Below are 22378 nucleotides of genomic sequence, written 5' to 3'. Positions count from 1 at the left end.
ATACTTTCTTCGGACAAGGTTTGTTTAGTACTCTAGAAAGATTTGATGGGCTGATGGGGAGCAATAAATGTTAGAGCTAGTCTATCTCTTCTCCAATGCAGAGATGGAAGCGCTACTCTGGACAATAAAATGTATGAGGAACTTAGGGCAGTTTCAGGTCACGTTTGCAACAGATTGTTCTCAATTGGTGAAGATGGTTTCGGAACCAGAAGAATGACCAGCTTTTGCAAGTTATTTGAAAGATTTAAAAATCATGAAAGAGAGTTTCCTCCAATCAGAGATCATCTATGAACCACGAACGCAAAATACTAAGGCGTATAGCCTAGCACGCACTGTAAGGAAGCAACCGTCTTTCGTCGTTCACAAGGATGCAGATCTCCCGATGTGGTTCACAGAGTCAGTATGAGTCTGTATAAGTTGATGACAAAAAAAAAAAAACTAATCTAGACTTAGGGTTTAGAGTCAAGGGGTGAGGTAGGGTTTTTGGAATGTGAAATTTAGGATTTTAATAAATATATAAATAAATACTTAAAAATATAAAAAAAATTTAAAAAATAGTTTCAAACATTATTTTCGGTTTTCAAAAAGAAATTTGAAAAAAAAAAATTGAAAAAAAAAATTATAAAAAAAAAAATTATAAAAAAGTTTGAATTTGAGAAAGTATAATTCGAAAACATAAAAAGTTATTTTTTTTTATTTTTTTATTTTTTTATTTTTTATTTTTTATTTTTTTTATTTAAATAATGATTTATTATATATATATATATAACAAAGGTATAAGAATCTTTTGTCACTTAATAAATAAGGTATTTTTGAAAATGTCTCTTTAGTAGGGTAAAGATGAAAAGTGGTACCATGAAATTGGTAAACATAAAATTTTCCCATTATTTATTATGTATGATTTAAAAAAAAATATCTGAGCAAACTAATATATCTACTTATCCTATAACGACCTGAATAGTTAATGTGCATATTATCTCTCACGAAAATATGTAAAAACCACCAACTCTTACAATATTACTAGATTTTATATTCTCGCTATGCGCAAGTCCGACAATTTAGTTTAGTTTTATAATAAATTTAAAATTAATTATTTAATTGATTTATATAATTTTCTTATCTGAAATATGATTTGTTGATTTTATTATTTATGTTTATTTATAGCTATACCCTCTTAGTATAGCAATTTAGTTATTTATATTTATAAATGTAATAATTATGTTCATAAACATATTCATAATTTTTGAAAATATTAAATTGTATTTTAAAATATTATTTCTTGATGCATGTAAACTGTTAATACATTATAATACTTTATTATACATTTTACATTAATTTTATTTGAATAACATAAATGATTGAATTATCTTATCTCTACAATATCTAATTTTGCTTTGTAGTGAGAAAAACTTTACAATTAATGTGTGAGTAGATTTTGACTCGTGCTTTGAAAGCGCAGGATAATTTTTGGTAAATTTTTTATATAATCGTATTTTCTCTTTATTTAAAGTAGGCATGTGCGTAAAATTCGCAACCAAAATTCGAACCAAACTCAAACAAAAAAAACCTGATTTGTAACCAGTCTGAATAAGAAATACCATAATGGGTTTTGTAGAATGGTACACCACAGAACCCGGAGTTTTATTATCCGAACCCGGACGGGTGAAAACGTGAGATAATGTTTTGGTGAAAATTTTATATAATAGCATTTACTCATTATTTAAAGTAGGCATAAGCATAAAATCTGTAACCCAAAATTCAAACCAAACCTAAACAAAAATAACTGTTACCCTAGTCCGAAAAAAAAAATACCAGACTGGATTTTGTAAGGTGGTAGAAAACTGAACGCGAAGTCTAGCTTAATGTTTTTTGTTTTGTTCAGATAGTTTTATATTTGACAAATATTTTACATGTTTGTTGGAATAACCCATAAAACTATACTCATAAAAATATCAATAATAACATGTTCTGTCATATCGGGAAATATTAAAATTAGTTAACTAATAATATTTATTTTATCTTCTTTTTGTCAACAACTTAAACATACTCATATAGACTCTGCAAACATAATATTTATTTTATCAAATATACATATATATATATATATATATAATATCTAATTTTAAAATAACTATAAAGTATCTTAAATTAGACTCTTCAGACTCATATTTTAAATTAACTATAAAATAATATTTATTTTATCAAATATATATATATATATATATATATATATATATATATAATATCTAATTTTAAAATAACTATAAAGTATCTTAAATTAGACTCTTCAGACTCATATTTTAAATTAACTATAAAATAATATTTATTTTATCAAATATATATATATATATATATATATATATATATATATAATATCTAATTTTAAAATAACTATAAAGTATCTTAAATTAGACTCTTCAGACTCATATTTTAAATTAACTATAAAATAATATTTATTTTATCAAATATATATATATATATATATATATATATATATATATAATATCCAATTTTAATACTCTACACATATGAATTATATTATTATGTATTTGGTGAGGGTTTTAGAGAATTTGTTTCTTACATTTGAATCAAAGTCCAATTGTATGTATATACATATATAATTTTTATATTAATACATAAAATATAATTGATTAGTCACTTAAATTTAGTGTTAATATAAATTTAATATATTATATTAGAAAAGTTGATTAGTTATTTAGTTCTTTAATTTTAGGCTATGATATATATTTGATAATAATTAAGTTAGGTATAATTAGAAATAATAGAAAAGCTAGTTAAATGTAAAAGCTCAACCTAGACTATTTGTAAGTAGATAATAGTTGTTATTATTTTAATAGTATTGATAATATACTGAAATAGTTGATAAACAATTTGTGTTTTAAGTTTTGTTTTGCAAGATTTAGTGTTTTTTGATTGAGGCAATCGCATAAGTATAAACTTTACATAAAATATATATTAACTAGGTGTTTCGTCCGCACATGCAAACATAAACATTTTATAATTACTTATTAATACATATATTACAAAAATAAAAACAATAATAATAAATTATTATTTATGTTTTCATTTATTTTTTTTTACGTATTATAAATTTTTTGAAATTTTTTTATACACTATATTCATTATTCATAAATAAATCTTGGAAACCACTCAATATTATTTTTTTCTATTATATAAAATTAAGAATTTTACTTGATTAAAATTTTTTTTTTAATTTTAAAAATTTTATTACAAGATTTTTTTCGGATAACAATATAATATATATAGGAATTATCTTTTTTATTTTAAAAAATATTTTAAAATTTTGGAGACTTTTATTATTAATAATTTTAAACACTTATCTATTCAAATAAATTTGAAATTCGTTTTTATTTTTGTTTAATTTATATATGTTATTCATTAAGGACATAAACGATATTAACGAAACTAAATTTTAACGTGAGAGCTCGAATGTAAAAATCACTTCACAATTCTTTATACACTATATTCATTATTAATAAATAAATCTTAAAAATCACTCAATATTCTTTTTTAAATTATATAAAATTAAGAATGTTACTTGATTAACATTTAGTTGTTTTTTTAACTTTTTACTACAAGATATTTTTTGGATAACAACACAATGTATATATAGGTATTGTTTTTTTATTTTGAAATATATTTTAAGATTTTGGATACTTTTACTATTAATAATTTTAAACACTTATCTGATAAAATAAATTTGAAATTCGTTTTTATTTTTGATTAATTTATATATTTTAATCACTCTAACTTTTAACGTGAGTGTCCGAATGCGAAAAATTACTTCGCAAATAATAGTATAGACCCGCGCAGATGTTTGTTTTCATTTATATTTTTATAAACATTTTGTTTTCAATTCTTAATTGGTATATATTATAATATATATGAAGTGTGTCTATCACTTTTTAAAACATAATAATTTTACCATATTTTTTATTGTATTGGTTGTTTCAAACTTTCACAAGTTATTAAGAAATTAAACTTTTAGCTTCATAGATTTATATTATCGAGTATTCTAAGGTTGTTCAAACATAATAATATTAGAGTATACTTGTTTTCCATCAAATAGATTGTTTCAAACTTTCACATATGTTTGTTTCTTCTTATATATTTTTTTGTTTGTTGGATTAGTATTTCATTATTGAATAAATAAATAGAAATATAATTTGGAAAATATGAAAATATTATCATCTCCAAAGATAATCAAACATTTCACAAAATAAGAAAGCTAACAAAAACTAAACTTATAAATTTTATAAAGAATTTAACTAAACATTTAATTATATTTTGTAAATGAACTATATACAAAACACAAATCAATTTGATATCAGTTTAGTTTTAAAAATGTAGCTGATTAGGTGTAGAAGTCTCGAGAAATATTTATGCTCCTTGCAGTCTCTTTCAAACACGATGGTATATGATATTGAAGTAAAAATTGATAACAGAGTTTCCAGATCAAGTTTTTTTGCTTGGAAATGATTGATAGTTATTTGGTTCCTATAATGTAGCAATATTGTGTTATAGACATATAATTTAGTTCCTATAATCTAGAAAGTGAGTTATTTAGACCTATAAAATTATAGATTAAATGTAACATGACTTTCTATTAATAGATCCATTATGTCTATTTTTAAAAAAAATCACATATGAATTAAGGTTGTGACTTCTTTTTTAATATATAAGATTGCTAACAATAATTTCCACATAATATTTTAAGATACTTTATAGTTTGATATGGATACTTTAATATATATGTGTTTCTATTATATTAATTGTTAACAATAGTTTCCACATAATATATTCGAATATGATCATAATAACATAGAATAAAAACTTATGCAAATAGTTATATAACCAACAAATCAATACGAATATTAAGGGTTAGTTTTTTTGTTATGGATTTGCAGAACAGAAAGGTAATTTTGTTGCTTTTTTTTAATTTTTTTATCTTCCTGCAAACAGTAATATAACCAACAAATCAATACTAAAATTAAGAGCTAGTTCAAATATGAGATTCTGTTGTTGTAGATTTGCAAACCAGAAACGTAATTCTGTTTTTTTTGAAATTTTTATTTTACTTATTAAGTTAATATATGATCATCAAAAATATACACATTTGTAATGCATAACAACAAAAGTGAAACTTTATTAACGTGATGAGATTAATCATCATTTTTTACAGAAAACTAACTTTGATGCTTGAGACCGTGTGTAATGAACTTTTGTAGGTTATGGTGAAACTCAAAACAAACTTGATGTCCTTAAGTCCTTTGATATGTAATTAAGTACCGGACTCAAGTCATGTCTTGTCTTGAGATTGTATGACGAAATTCTTAGAAACCTTGGCTCTTTTCGGATTTCCTTATACGATGAGAGACCAATATCCATAATACAAAGAGAGACATTGTCTTTTTAGTCTTTACGTAATGCATTTAAGTGTTAGATTTTTTTGCCTAAAACAAAATGCACTTACTGTCGGTTGCAAAAAAAGATCCAGAAATCAAGCCCAATTGCATACCCAGCGTCATCAAGTCGGAGTATCTGAGACTGAGAGCTATCCCTATCTAGAACAAAACACATTGTTAGAATGTGAATGATTTAGCGTATGAAAATCAAATCAATGGTATTGCTCTCTCAAACCAATCAGCTCACCTTATTTCAAGTTCAGCAATGTTTTCATGTGGAATTGATTGTAGTGAGTGAGCTCTGAGAATAAGAATGCAAATGCGGTGAAGCTCACCTACTACGCACATAGAATTTCAAAGAGGCTAAATTTTCTGGAATTGAATGATAACCGTAGATATATTAAATAAGATTTAAGCCGAGGGATAGGAATCCCTTCGCGTACTTATTAGATCATGATTCAAGTAAAATAAATGTTCCCACTGCCAATAATCGGTTCAGATTCACTCGTCTTTGGCCGGCCAGGAAAACACAGCAACATGTTTCTCTTCCAAGAGGTGTGATCTAGTCCAGAGCTTGACCAAACTTACTGCATCAGTGGCAAAACAAATAATATGAGTTGCCTGAAAATATAACTGTAAGTACACCAAGTTGATTTCAGGCGTTTTCTGTTAACGGCATAAAGTCGAAAAGATATGACGTTATGGCATCTCTTACCTGAAAGAGGCACAACAAAAGGTCATATTAGAACCTTGGATGGAATAGTTTTTTCTTAGTTAAACAGAAGAAAGGCACTCGAAAAATGTTCTTCTGTTTTGATAGCATTGATTGTTATAAATGTATGTGTTGAACTTTAATTAATATTAAATAGCATTTGTAAGATAATATAAAAAATAAAAGTAAATATAATAAAGTTAACTAATGTTATGTAACATTTTATCTATTGAATTAATAATATTGAGAATCTCAAGTATTAGATTTATCTACCACTTAATCTAATTAATTATTTATATTGTAGTTAAGCTTGATTGTTTATATTGATTGTTCCTTCTATTATTTTTATGTTATCTTCGTGCTAATTTATTGTTGGTCTTCGTTATAAATTTTATTTAAAATCATAACTAAATTGTTTGACATGCTTTTTTAGGCTCTTTATTTTTCATCTATCTTATAAACATTGTTCTCTAAATATTTTATTCAACATAACTGAACAGAGAGCATCTTAAATTTTATATGTTATATGAGGTGAATTAGACTAATTATTATAAAAATTCATCGCGTAGTTTGCTTTAATAACAATAATTTTTAAAAATCATGTAAATCACACCATGTTAGATTTATTTCAATATAGTTTATTTGGTTAGTTTCTATGAAGATTTTGGCTATAACTGGCTAAAATAACATTTGTCAAAAAGAAATTAACAATCTAGTATATCCGGTATTTTTTGTGAGACACATTTTTTGTCTATCGAATTTTTTTTTTGGCTTATATGATTTACTTTCCATCGCGGATGTTTTTCGTTTTGGTTCACTGTTATTTTTCATTCAGTTCAAACCTTATATTTCTTGATGTGTTCCTTATTCATGAGGATTATTGGATTCGTTGATTTTGATATTATTAAAGAAAATACATTGATATTGATTTTCTAATCATTTTGAAAATATACTTTTGAAATTTTACTTCGCGTACTTATTAGATCGGTTCAGATTCACTCGTCTTTGGCCGGCCAGGAAAACACAGCAACATGTTTCTCTTCCAAGAGGTGTGATCTAGTCCAGAGCTTGACCAAACTTACTGCATCAGTGGCAAAACAAATAATATGAGTTGCCTGAAAATATAACTATAAGTACACCAAGTTGATTTCAGGCGTTTTCTGTTAACGGCATAAAGTCGAAAAGATATGACGTTATGGCATCTCTTACCTGAAAGAGGCACAACAAAAGGTCATATTGGAACCTTGGATGGAATAGTTTTTTCTTAGTTAAAAGATGGAAATGTAATTCATGGATCAGCTACATAGATTACAAACTCCCTTATTTTGCCATATATGAAGACACTATCACATTTGCAAATATACAAATGTAAGAAGAGATTATAAATAAACAAAAGATGTCATGTTACCTCATCACCCATTTTTCTGCAAAACTTGATTTATCTCGGCAATCATCCCTGAAGACATTCTTGTACTAAGCAAAAATCATAAGCTCATAACTACTAAATAACAAAACATCAATATTCACATATCCACAGACAGAAATACACGTCAAAAGGAAGAAAGTACAAAGATATAGAACCGTGGAGACTGGACGGTCTTTAAATGGATTATGTTATTATATCATCGTCAATTGCATCAGCTAACTCAATCTCATTTACCATTCAATAGCCGTAATTATAACCAGTACTCTGAATCGCATCTCACCTTACTTAAATCACCAGATTTCAAATCAAAATCAAATCTAGTCATGTCCGATCCCAATACATTTTGTCCCCATTCTAACTCGATTTAAGCGAAGTCCATGAAGAACCGTTACCTTTGAGAGAACCAAAAGATCTGGTGCCATGAACCCCCGTGAAACTCAAAGCTTTGTGCGGAGAGGTGGGGGAATCGCTGTTTCTATCGCCTCCATGCCCAAATCGTGGAAAGAGAAAGATAATTAAATAATAAATAGTTTGTTGGATTAAAAGGAATTACGAAAAATACTGAACTTAATTAAAAACATGGGTTTAAAATAAGCCACTGGCAGTATATTGTAAATACTTTTTAAATAGAAAGGCACTCAAAAAATGTTCTTCTGTTTTAATAGTATTGATTGTTATAAATATATTTGTTGAACTTTAATTAATATTAAATAGCATTTGTAAGATAATATAAAAAATAAAAGTAAATATAATAAAGTTAACTAATGTTATGTAACATTTTATCTATTGAATTAATAATATTGAGAATCTCAAGTATTAGATTTATCTACCACTTAATCTAATTAATTATTTATATTGTAGTTAAGCTTGATTGTTTATATTTATTGTTCCTTCTATTATTTTTATGTTATCTTCATGCTAATTTATTGTTGGTCTTCGTTATAAATTTTATTTAAAATCATAACTAAATTGTTTGACATGCTTTCTTAGGCTTTTTATTTTTCATCTATCTTATAAACATTGTTCTCTAAATATTTTATTCAACATAATTGAACAGAGAGCATCTTAAATTTTATATGTTATATGAGGTGAATCAGACTAATTATTATAAAAATTCATCGTGTAGTTTGCTTTAATAACAATAATTTTTAAAAATCATGTAAATCACACCATGTTAGATTTATTTCAATATAGTTTATTTGGTTAGTTTCTATGAAGATTTTGGCTATAACTGGCTAAAATAACATTTGTCAAAAAGAAATTAACAATCTAGTATATCCGGTATTTTTTGTGAGACACATTTTTTGTCTATCGAATTTTTTTTTTGGCTTATATGATTTACTTTCCATCGTGGATGTTTTTCGTTTTGGTTCACTGTTATTCTTCATTCAGTTCAAACCTTATATTTCTTGATGTGTTCCTTATTCATGAGGATTATTGGATTCGTTGATTTTGATATTATTAAAGAAAATACATTGATATTGATTTTCTAATTATTTTGAAAATATACTTTTGAAATTTTACTTTGAAGAATATATTTTATTTTGTGTTCTTGCGAGTTAAAATTGTATATTATTTATATTTTACTTTATTTTAGTTAATTTGTTTGTTAAATTTCCAAATATTTAATATATATATGAGTCAATTCCATTTTAATGATTTATTTATTAGGTTTACTTATTTTATGTTGAATTCTATTTTGTATTGAAATAATCAGTTTAGGAAATTTTAACATTTTAAAAATAGTAAACTATAATTATGACTTTTTCATGTTTTGATTGGTTGCTTATAATCCTATATGTACTCAATGACTTATAACCTCAACTTTTATATAGCAAATAAAATGATGATTAGCATATTTTGGTGTTGTAACATAATATGTGAATATTCTCAATGATTTATAGCCTCAAATTATGTATAGTATATGTTATTTGTGAATATTTTCAATAGAATATAGCCTAAACTTTGAAAATCATGAATTGAATTTATTTATTTATAATTTTTTCAAATCCTTCTATTTTAAAAAATAAATCTTATATTGTATTTTTTAATGTTAAATTTCGAAAAGTATTATATATATTAAGTGAATTTATTTATAATATTTACTTTTGTTAACTTACTTTGTTTGATATTGGTTTCTATTTTAATTTTAAATTAAAATTGTTTTTAAAAGATTGACATTTTTGAAAATAAAAGTTAAAATAATAATTTGTCATGATATAATTAGTTGTTTTAAATCATGTGTTTCACTACTTATAGCCTCAACTTTTTTATAACATCGCATAAACTTTTATATAATATAGATTTATTTTAATTTCTAAACACTTAATATGGAAACCCTGGAACCGATTCGTTCATACTCTCCGTCATATGGCTGGCGGAGTATCATATCTGCTAAATCTCTGGTAAGCAAATGACTACTCAAAAGGGTGGGAACAGGATCCTCTATATCTGTATGGAATGATCATTGGTTCTCAACCACTCGCCCAAAACCAACTAATAAAAACCAACACAATCTTTAGCCAGACCTTACACTGGATTCTCTCATTGATTATACTTCGCGAAGTTGGAATTCGCAGGCTCTCCGGGTTTTGGTAGACCCACAAGATGTGAAAATCATAGAAAATATACCACTGCACAGAGCCCAAATAGTAGATAGGGATGGATGGCATTTCTCAAACAATGGAAAATATACAATTAAATCAGGATATAAGGTTGAAATGATTTACCCAGATAGGGGAAGACCACCATTATTGTTTGGACCCACAGTTGATGTTCTGAATACATTTTGTTCGAAAACACGGTGTCCACCGAAGATTAAATATTTTCAATGGTAATTGGTGACAGGGTTTGTAGCAGTCAAGAAGAATTTGCAAGCGCGAGGGATACAAGGAGATATATGATGTGCAAGATGCGGAGTTGATGATGAATCGATTAACCATGTGTTTTTTGAATGTCCTCCAGCACTTCAGGTTTGGGCTCTCTCAAAGATTCCAACAAATCCAGCTATTTTCCCGACAAGCCCTCTTTTCACAAACATGGATCATCTCTTCTGGAGAGTTTTTCCACAAACGGAGGATCATCAGTTTGCACGGATACTATGGTACATTTAGAAATGACGAAATAATAAAGTTTTTAGTAACTTGGATATGGATCCTAGGGACACCTTTAAACTGGCAGAAATGGAATCTACACTCTGGACTGAGGCACATATTTTGAACGAACAGAAGACGGTACCACAGTTAGAGGTTACGACTCTTCCGTTAATTCCCGGAAGATGGTGTTTCACATATGGGTCCTGGAAATAGGATGATATTTTCTCCGGTCATGGCTGGTTCAGTACTTTATAAGGATTTGAGGGTTTGATAGGGGCAATGCATGTACAGGCTACTCTCTCTCCTCTTCATGCAGAGATGGAAGCGTTATTATGGGCTGTGGAATGTATGAGAAACTTACGACAATTTCAGGTTACGTTTGCAACAGACTGTTCTCAATTGGTGAAGATGGTTTTGAAACCAGAAGAATGACAGGCTTTTGCAAGTTATTTGGAAGATATTAAGAGCCTGAAAGAAAGTTTCCTTCGATCAGAGATTATATACCAAGGACGCAAAATAAAAAGGCGTATAGCCTAGCACGTAGTGCCAGGAAGCAAACATCTTTCGTCGTTCACAAGGATCAAGATCTTCCGGTGTGGTTCACAGAGCCGATATGAGTTTGCAAAATTGTTGACAAAAAGAAATGTTGATGCTCTTCTAAAAACTTCATATGAGAACATTGGCCAGAGAGCATTTGGAGAGCATTAGCATTTAGTAAATGTTTTTCTAACAATTGTTGATTATCCATAATGCTAATGTTAATGCTCTACCAGCGGAGACGGGCACATTTGTGATTCCCTTTCATCTTCTCAATCACCGTAATGCTCCTGTGAAATATCAATCAATAACGTCATCCTGCTACACCCACTAGATCGTCTTCAATTCTTCTTTAATTTCAGTCTCGTGGATGCATATATATACAAACCAAGCCAGAGACGAACCAAAATCGTATTCATTTCCCGACTACAGAAATCATGCTCATACACAGAGAAACCATTCGAACATGGCGTCTTCACAAGTTCATTTATCGGAGGTTAAGGCTGGCCGTTGCAAGCAGATGGTTCACACAGACTACTGCAATTTTGGGAAGGCTGGAATGTCAAGAAAGGCGGGGAGATGAAGGGAGTTGACATGTTCCTTATAGATGTGAAGGTATGGCGGCTGTTGCTTACAATTATTAGTTTAAGATTTGGACCTTTTCATGTTTTTGATAACTGATTCATTCTTCCACTTGTCAGGCAATGCTCATCCAGTCCTCAATCATTTGACTGAGCTCAGTGTTATTGATGTTGCAAGAAGCAACACGAACTTCAGATTGTGTGATGCTCCTATCGCTATTAGATTCACTTCATTCTCTCTGAAGCCCAAACTTCATGGCCACCTCTCACCAGGTACTATCTCCTTAACGATCATATACTTTTATATTAAACTTCCACACAAAAATTCAGTATCTTACCTTTCTGAGAAAATGTTATGTAACAAAACAAGACATCTCTAAATCAATGAATCGATTTGTTATCATTCAAAAATGCCACAGTCTCATTATTTCTGTCAGATTATGATAACAATAAAACATTATCATTTGGAGATGTAAAAAATGACAAAATAAGTTGGAAAAGTTCATTAGTATTATTAACTTCTAAATTTCTACGATATTAATAGTCAACAATATTTTGATCCTGCTTTGAGAGCGCAAGATAATTTCCGATAAACGATTTTTTTTAATGAAATATCAGATAACCGTAACATTTTGAATTTATTATTTGATCTTTGACGTCTATTATTGAAAATTTGTTTATATTGATGTCTCATATTAATTTCTTTTATAATGTGATTTGATGAATGCTTTTAAAGAGTCAGATGAATTGTTTTTTCCAAATAATATTGATTATTTATTGCGTTTCACAAACAGAATATCCAAAAGTTATAAATAGGAACATAGGTGATAAATTAATTGTTCTAGATGAATTTCTATTTGCAAACACATAAATATGTGGATTTATTATATTGATTGGTATGTGGATTTATTATATTGATTGGTATGTGGATTTATTATATTGATTGGTATGTGGATTTATTATATTGATTGGTATGTGGATTTATTATATTGATTGGTATGTGGATTTATTATATTGATTGGTATGTGGATTTATTATATTGATTGGTATGTGGATTTATTATATTGATTGGTATGTGGATTTATTATATTGATTGGTATGTGGATTTATTATATTGATTGGTATGTGGATTTATTATATTGATTGGTATGTGGATTTATTATATTGATTGGTATGTGGATTTATTATATTGATTGGTATGTGGATTTATTATATTGATTGGTATGTGGATTTATTATATTGATTGGTATGTGGATTTATTATATTGATTGGTATGTGGATTTATTATATTGATTGGTATGTGGATTTATTATATTGATTGGTATGTGGATTTATTATATTGATTGGTATGTGGATTTATTATATTGATTGGTCTTTGTAAATATTTTATATTTGGAATTCATTATTTTTTATTTGATCTAACACTGGCTTAATATGCAATTTGTATTGTTAATATTTATTAAAATAAACACTTATAATTTAAGGTTTTAAAGTTGTATTTCGAGTCTACAAAACATGAATATTGTTAATATAAATAGGAATGTCCATAGTTGGAACTTGGAACTGTATTGTCATTAAGGCTACATATAGATTCTTTTGTAACTGTATCGAATGTCTCTTATTAAAACAGAAACACTCATTTAGACCTAGCCTTAAGTCATAGATTATATTATATTAAATGTTATTAATAATTAAAAGAAACAATATAATTTTAGTTTTTCAATTCCGGTATGGTTACATAGACTACCTCAAGTTTGATTAATGGAAGAGCCGTTCGTTGTCAAAAAAATAAATAGAATTTCAGTAAGGATAGATTATGAAAAATAACATTATACTACTAAATATGTTCCAAACAACACAAAATAATTTTGTGTTGAAACAATATGAAACAGTTGAAATAATTAAAACCAAATTAAGTAGTATTTTGAAATTTTCATATTAAATATAATAAAAAATTTATTTAGTTTTCAAATTCACTAAAAAAATGTTAAAAATTACTTATAAAGATATTAAAAATATATTTATTTTGTAAAGGAGATTTTGTCAAGTAATATGTTTTGCGCTTTAAAGGGAGAATCATAATCTATTTAGAAATTAAAATATATAAATGATATAAAAGTTATACTTGTACTAGTTGTTACTTTTATTTTTGATTAAAATAAATCGATAAAATATATATCCAATAAAATTAATCAAATTCTCCAAAATTTTCATAGATGAACGATCCATAAAAAGAATTCACTTAGATGATCTCTATTTTAAAATAAAAAAGATTTTAATTGTTTTATAATCAATAAGATTTCTTCATATACATCAAATGTTTATTTCTTATTTTTTACCCAAAAAGTATAGGCTGTGAATTAAATATCTATTTTTGGTGAAATATGAACGAGTCTAATGCATTAGTATATCAAATAAGTAAAACAGATTCTAGAATTATGCAAAACCACCTCCTTTTATCAAAACTAAAGGAGGTAAGTAGCTTAAATTAGATATATCTTAATATAGGATACATTCAACTTCTATATACATACACTTTTTTGTTCTTTAAACACAACAAATTTACAAAAAAAAATAAAAATCATAGTCAATTCATTTATATTACCAAGGATGAAAAAATCAGTCATATTTTCATTTAATGTTTTAACTCTCCTCATAATTCTTGTACTAGGTTTGTGTTTGTGTCTCTACTTTATTAATATAGATTACATTTATTCCTACATGAAATAATTTGGAATGTCTTTATTTTTCTTTTTTTTCTGCAACACATTAATTTATTTTCTTATAACCTAAGTTGTTACAGACATATTTGTTATAACATTATTGCATAGTATATATACCTATAAGATTCAGATACATTAGTTTTGTGATAAACTTAGAAAACTGATACCCAAAAAGTGTTTTGTGTTATTTTGGCTAGATTTATAGTTTTAAAATATTATGAAGAAAGATTTATATCCAAATTGATTCAGCAAACACCTTTTCTTTATTATATCAAATTCATGTTTCCTGAGTAAATAAATATGTAAAGCTATAGTTTTCGTTTGAGAAATAAAGTCGATGTATCATTTTACAAGGAAACTTGCATGATACATATAGATATCTTTATATCAGGTTAGTAACAATGTTTTGTATACCTCAAATACTCAATGATTTCAAAAACTAAATAAATATTATCTAAAATAATGTATCAGTATTTGAAATTTACGGAAAACAATTTTCATTACATATATTGAGATTTATGTTTTATGTATAACAGTGGACGGAGCGATGGGGCAAGGAAGTAAAAAAAAAACATATGGTCTCCCGTACTTCTAGATAACAACCAAAATGGAAGTTGTAAAGACAAGCAAGGTTGCATATCTGCTTGCAAGAAGAGGACAGAACCATTAGGGAAAACGGAAATAAACACCGGTTGCATCCCAGGAAACAAATGCGGATGCTATATCCGATGTCCAGCATGATATTAATGTTTATTTTATTGACAATAAAAATCAGATACATTTATAATAAATTATGATGCCGTTTATAGTAATAATTAAATAAGTTGTCATATTATGATAACAATAAAACATGATCATTTGCAGATGTAAAAATGAAAAAAATAAGTTGGAAAAGTTCATTAGTATTATTAACTTCCAAATTTCTACGATATTAATAGTCAACAAGATTTTGATCCCGCTTTGAGAGCGCAAGATAATTTCCGATAAAAGAAATTTTTAAATGAAATATCAAATAACCGTAACATTTTAAATTTATTATTTGATCGTTGACATCTATTATTGAATATTTATTTATATTGATGTCTCATATTAATTTCTTTTATAATGTGATTTGATGTACGCTTTTAAAGAGTGAGATGAATTGTTTTTTTTTTCCAAATAATATTGATTATTTATTGCGTTTCACAAACAGAATATCGAAAAGTTATAAATAGGAACATAGGTGATAAATTAATTGTTCGAGATGAATTTCTATTTGCTAACACATAAATATGTGGATTTATTATATTGATTGGTATTTGTAAATATTTTATATTTGTAATTCATTATTTTTTATTTGATCTAACACTGACTTAATATGCAATTTGTATTGTTAATATTTACTAAAATAAACAAACTTATAATTTAAGGTTTTAAAGTTGTATTTCGAGTCTACAAAAAAATGAATATTGTTTTAATATAAATAAGAATGTCCGTAGTTGGAACTTGGAACTGTATTGTCATTAAGGCTACATATAGATTCTTTTGGAACTGTATCGAATGTCTCTTATGAAAACAGAAACACTCATTTAGACCTAGCCTTAAGTCATAGATAATAATATATTAAATGTTATTAATAATTAAAAGAAATAATATAATTTTAGTTTTTCTATTCCGGTCTTGTTACCTAGACCACCTCAAATTTGAATAATAGAATAGCCGTTCGTTGTCAAAAAAAAAAAAGAGAATTTCAGTAAGGATGGATTATGAAAAACAATATTATACTACTAAATATGTTCCAAACAACACAAAATAATTTTGTGTTGAAACAATATGAAACAGTTGAAATAATTAAAACCAAATTAAGTAGTATTTTGTAATTTTCATATTAAATATAATAAATAAAATTATTTAGTTTTGAAATTCACTAAAACAATGTTAAAAATTACTTATAAAGATATTAAAAATATATTTATTTTGTAAAGGAGATTTTGTTAAGTAATATGTTTTGCGCTTTAAAGGGAGAATTATAATCTATTTAGAAATTAAAATATATAAATGATATAAAAGTTATACTTGTACTAGTTGTTACTTTTATATTTGATTAAAATAAATAGATAAAATAAATATCCAATAAAATTAATCAAATTCTCCAAAATTTTCATAGATGAACGATCCATAAAAAGAATTCACTTAGATGATCTCTATTTAAAAATAAAAAGGATTTTAATTTTTTCATAATCAATAACATTTCCTCATATACATAAAATGTTTATTTCTTGTTTTTTACCCAAAAAGTATAGACTGTGAATTAAATATCTATTTTTGGTGAAATATGAACGAGTCTAATGAATTAGTATATCAAATAAGTAAAACATATTCTAGAATTATGCAAAACCACCTCCTTTTATCAAAACTAAAGGAGGTAAGTAGCTTAAATTAGATATATCTTAATATAGGATACATTCAACTTCTTATATATACATACACTTTTTTGTTCTTTAAACACAAAAAATTTACAAAAAAAAATAAAAATCATAGTCAATTCATTTATATTACCAAGGATGAAAAAATCAGTCATATTTTCATTTAATGTTTTAACTCGCCTCATAATTCTTGTACTAGGTTTGTGTTTGTGTCTCTACTTTATTAATATAGATTACATTTATTCCTACATGAAATAATTTGGAATGTCTTTATTTTTCTTTTTTTTCTGCAACACATTAATTTATTTTCTTATAACCTAAGTTGTTACAGACATATTTGTTATAACATTATTGCATAGTATATATACCTATAAGATTCAGATACATTAGTTTTGTGATAAACTTAGAAAACTGATACCCAAAAAGTGTTTTGTGTTATTTTGGCTAGATTTATAGTTTTAAAATATTATGAAGAAAGATTTATATCCAAATTGATTCAGCAAACACCTTTTCTTTATTATATCAAATTCATGTTTCCTGAGTAAATAAATATGTAAAGCTATAGTTTTCGTTTGAGAAATAAAGTCGATGTATCATTTTACAAGGAAACTTGCATGATACATATAGATATCTTTATATCAGGTTAGTAACAATGTTTTGTATACCTCAAATACTCAATGATTTCAAAAACTAAATAAATATTATCTAAAATAATGTATCAGTATTTGAAATTTACGGAAAACAATTTTCATTACATATATTGAGATTTATGTTTTATGTATAACAGTGGACGGAGCGATGGGGCAAGGAAGTAAAAAAAAAACATATGGTCTCCCGTACTTCTAGATAACAACCAAAATGGAAGTTGTAAAGACAAGCAAGGTTGCATATCTGCTTGCAAGAAGAGGACAGAACCATTAGGGAAAACGGAAATAAACACCGGTTGCATCCCAGGAAACAAATGCGGATGCTATATCCGATGTCCAGCATGATATTAATGTTTATTTTATTGACAATAAAAATCAGATACATTTATAATAAATTATGATGCCGTTTATAGTAATAATTAAATAAGTTGTCATATTATGATAACAATAAAACATGATCATTTGAAGATGTAAAAATGACAAAATAAGTTGGAAAAGTTCATTAGTATTATTAACTTCCAAATTTCTACGATATTAATAGTCAACAAGATTTTGATCCCGCTTTGAGAGCGCAAGATAATTTCCGAAAAGAATTTTTTAATGAAATATCAGATAACAGTAACATTTTAAATTTATTATCTGATTTTTGACGTCTATTATTGAGAATTTATTTATATTGAAGTCTCATATTAATTTCTTTTATAATGTGATTTGATGTATGCTTTTAAAGAGTGAGATGAATTGTTTTTTTTTCAAATAATATTGATTATTTATTGCGTTTCACAACCAGAATATCGAAAAGTTATAAATAGGAACATAGGTGATAAATTAATTGTTTTAGATGAATTTCTATTTGCGAACACATAAATATGTGGATTTATTGTATTGATTGGTCTTTGTAAATATTTTATATATGTAATTCATTATTTTTTATTTTATCTAACACTGGCTTAATATGCAATTTGTATTGTTAATATTTATTAAAATATTTGGAATAGTATTTAAACACACTTATAATTTAAGGTTTTAAAGTTGTATCTGGAGTCTACAAAACCTGAATATTGTTTTTATATAAATAGGAATGTCCGTAGTTGGAACTGTATTGTCATTAAGGGTACATATAGATTCCTTGACTTATTTATTGCTGTACTTAAGTAAGAAGAATAGGTTGTTTTATTCCTATGAAAGATTATGATTAGGAAATTTTTAGTTTGAAACCAATACACATTTAATGGAATTCATTTATTAAAATGTCATATCTACAATATAGTAAAGAAATTAAAGGGACCTCAAAGAAAACGTTTTCTGTTTTGATAATATCCATATTTTGGTCATTTGATCACTGTGTTACTGTATTTATGATAAAAACCTTTTTAGGCCTATCATATGGTATTTCTCTAATTAAAATGGAATCCAAAATCATCCATCAAATATTAATTACCATAAATTTCTATCAGATCCCTACTTAGAATCCGAACTTTAGAAAACAATATTTTCTAAAACATAATTTTCAAAATAATTATATTATGTTCTTGTGCACCAATCATTTAGACCTAACCTTAAGTTAGGTCATGCATTATATTATATTAAATGTTATTAGTAATTAAAAGAAACAATAGAATTTAAGTAAGGATGGATTATGAAAAACAACATTATACTACTAATGTGTTCCAAACAGCACAATAAATAATTTTGTGTTGAAACAATATGAAATAGTTGGAATAATTAAAAAAAATTAAGTAATATTTTATAATTTTTATATTTAATATAATCACAAAATAAGAAAATTATATAGTTTTTAAATACACTAAAATAAAAATGTTAAAAATTACTTATAAATATATTATAAAATATTTATTGTTTTTGTCATAGTTTAGTTATTGTTGTCAAAAAAAAAGTTGGACTTGTATTTTCATTAAGGCTATATATAGATTTCTTGACTTATTTATTGCGGCACTTAAATAAGCAGTATAGTTGGTTTTATTTCTATAAAAGATTATTATTAGTAAAGTTGTAGTTTGAAAGCAATTGACATTTAATGTAATTTATTTATTAAAATTAAATAATAGTGGCATATCTTTATATATAAAATAGAGTTTTTTTTTTTCCAGGATGCGCCACATCATCATCCACGTCGTAAATTTGGCTCTGAACGTAACACGTGTGTCCAGGTAATCGAAACTCACGTTATCATTTATTCTTCTGTTGCGGGATGGGCTTAAAACTTTAACGTGTTTGGACTTCAAATTTGGACAGTGTAACCGGCCCGCCTCAAACCCTAAAGGGAAGAATCAACGAAATGGAGTTCGTCTCTCCTCTGCGTGCGACGGCGACGGCGACTTCGTGACGTTTGTGCTTCTTCAAAATATTTGAAACGGTCAAGAGTTATGGCGTCGTGTTATGAGGGCTTCAATGTGTCGTTTAGATCTGCAAGTCGTTTAGATCTGCAAGACGGTGTGTTTTCGGTATAAATATGTGAGTGTTTCTCTTCTTGAACTCATCCTCTCTTCTCCGATTTGAAGTCCGGCAAGAATTTTTTTCTCCGATTTGAAGTCAGGTAACACCAGTTATGGCTTTACAATACTGCAAAAGTTTGTTGCTTTGCTAGAGTAACGGTGTTTGATTCCCTTGGATTGCAGGCTAAACTTGCTCTAGAGGCTCTTGAAGTTCCTGTGGGGTATCTTTTTTTTTTTACTTTTCTTTATCCCAGTTTTTCTTTCAATTAAATTATTATCTTTCTGTTTGTCTGGATCAGATGTGTCATTCTTGAGGAGGGTAACATCGTTGCTTCAGGGCGTAACCGAACTAATGAGACAAGCAATGTAATCTTTATAAACTTTCACCTATTTCTCTCTATGAGTAACTCTGAAACATAAAACAATGAGATGACATAGAGTGTTTATTGATTGTCACGTTGGTTGCTTCGTCTATGCTACTTACTAAGTCGTTTTTTATAATTTTGTTCAGAGAGGCCACAAGACATGCAGAGATGGAAGCAATCGATGAACTTATTGGACAATGGCAAAAAGATAGACTTTGACCTTTACAAGTCGCTGAGAATTTCTCGAAATGCGTTCTTTACGTAACATGTGAACCTTGCATAATGTGTGCATCGACCTTATCCTTCCTCGGTATGATTCATTAACATGAACTTGAAATTTTTTGGCTGTTTGTTTGTTTGTTCCTGATATGATCTTTTCTTTAATCGAAGGTATAAAGGAAGTATATTATGCATGCGGTAATGATAAATTTGGGGTTGTGGTTCTATATTGTCGCTTCACTTAGAGTGTTCTCAGACATAAGATATCCTTTGTAGACCCTAAAGATCACACTACAAACTTATTAGAAAAAATCGGCCTTATTAATTTTAGTCTGTGATCTCTGTCTTTTTTTATAGTGAAGAAGCTCAAAGAGGAAAAGGGTACAAGTGCAGAGGAATAATGGCAGACGAAGCTGTATCTCTTTTCAAATGTTTCTATGAGAGGCAATCCATACAGTAACCATTCTCATCTTTACCTCCAACTCTGTTCTTTGATGAAACATCTTAAACACAGTTCATTTTTGTAGTTTTAGCCCCAAAGCCACACCGCCCTGTAGTTCAAAGAGAGAGGACTTAGCATCTTAGAGGCGAACTTGGTTTGAAAATTGGAGTTTCTGATTAAAATATGAAGAAGTTGAGGTGGAGGTTGTCAAATGATGATTCTATGTTTGATTTTGCTACTTTTGGCACATGAAACGTTATCAGTTACATCCAAAACATTTGTTTATCTGCCTAAGTTGGAGATCTCAATCTTAAGCTACTAAGTTGGTTTTCTAACTTAAGGAATTAGTTGTCTGTGACTGTAACGTTTTCTTCTTGTACGGGTAGATGATAGACATGACCATCATTAGAAGAATAAAAGATTAACTATGTTTTTATCTTTTTCCTTGGATCAAATCTCTGTTTCTATCTCTTTCCTTTAACCCAGACAAGTAACACTCTTAACATACTTATTTTTTCTACCCATATTGGTTGGTTTTATGGTTAATTTGTCAAGTAAACACACAAGTGTTCAAAATGCATGCATAGATGATATTTATGACGAAAAGAAAGATGACAAGTTAAATAAAGGTGTGTAGAGAAGCTGAACTATGCGCTGCTGCTGATTGAAATGCAACTTGGACAGGAAACAAAGGTGGGAGAATACATATTGAAGCCAAAGACAATAGAAAGAGAGAAGACTTTCGTTCTTCTGGACATCCCGCACCGCCGCACGTAACTCACTACTTCAGGAGGTGGTGGTGGTGTAACTGAGAAGAATAAATGATGGTGTGTTTCTTTGCAGGGCTGGTATTGTGTTTCTTTGCAGGGCTGGTAGTGGTGGTGGTGTAAGTGTGTAACTGAGAAGAAGAAATGCTGCCAAATAAACTATTATGACTCTGTTGTCCAAACTAAAATAAAGCATGAATTAAAGTCAATATATTACAAGATGTATTACGGAATCAATGACGGTTCTGTCGTTCTGATGTTCAATATTCTAATTCAATGATGGTGTGTTTCTTTGCAGGGCTGGTATTGTGTTTCTTTGCAGGGCTGGTAGTGGTGGTGGTGTAAGTGTGTAACTGAGAAGAAGAAATGCTGCCAAATAAACTATTATGACTCTGTTGTCCAAACTAAAATAAAGCATGAATTAAAGTCAATATATTACAAGATGTATTACGGAATCAATGACGGTTCTGTCGTTCTGATGTTCAATATTCTAATTCAATGATGGTGTGTTTCTTTGCAGGGCTGGTATTGTGTTTCTTTGCAGGGCTGGTAGTGG

At 27.5% G+C, this 22378-nt stretch overlaps 2 long non-coding RNA genes across 7 annotated transcripts in view; one reads left to right on the top strand and one right to left on the bottom strand.

Moving 5' to 3' along the window:
- Window positions 1–5380: 5380 nt before the first annotated feature.
- On the bottom strand, window positions 5381–7625 carry LOC106320040. The gene is made up of 3 exons (XR_001265690.1): window positions 7136–7625; window positions 5695–5782; window positions 5381–5606 (listed from the first exon to the last, which is right to left on the bottom strand). It is a non-coding gene; the product is annotated as an uncharacterized LOC106320040 (long non-coding RNA).
- Window positions 7626–19822: 12197 nt separating this feature from the next.
- Window positions 19823–22378, top strand: part of LOC106320037 — a 5490-nt gene continuing 2934 nt past the window's right edge. For 4 of the 6 annotated variants that reach the window (XR_001265683.1, XR_001265681.1, XR_001265682.1 and 1 more), the window contains exons 1-6: window positions 19823–20130; window positions 20213–20250; window positions 20329–20395; window positions 20541–20704; window positions 20785–20885; window positions 20971–21069. This is a non-coding gene — a long non-coding RNA (uncharacterized LOC106320037). Of the gene's footprint in view, window positions 20131–20212; window positions 20251–20328; window positions 20396–20540; window positions 20705–20784; window positions 20886–20970; window positions 21070–21140; window positions 21849–22378 lie in introns of all 6 variants that reach the window. The other 2 variants (XR_001265680.1, XR_001265684.1) reach the window with 2 other exon arrangements.

The sequence above is a fragment of the Brassica oleracea genome, unplaced genomic scaffold (assembly GCF_000695525.1).
Source record: "Brassica oleracea var. oleracea cultivar TO1000 unplaced genomic scaffold, BOL UnpScaffold00767, whole genome shotgun sequence".
Taxonomy (NCBI): domain Eukaryota; kingdom Viridiplantae; phylum Streptophyta; class Magnoliopsida; order Brassicales; family Brassicaceae; genus Brassica; species Brassica oleracea.
The sequence above is the reverse complement of the archived record's forward strand: the minus strand, read 5'-3'. Positions and strand labels throughout refer to the sequence as shown.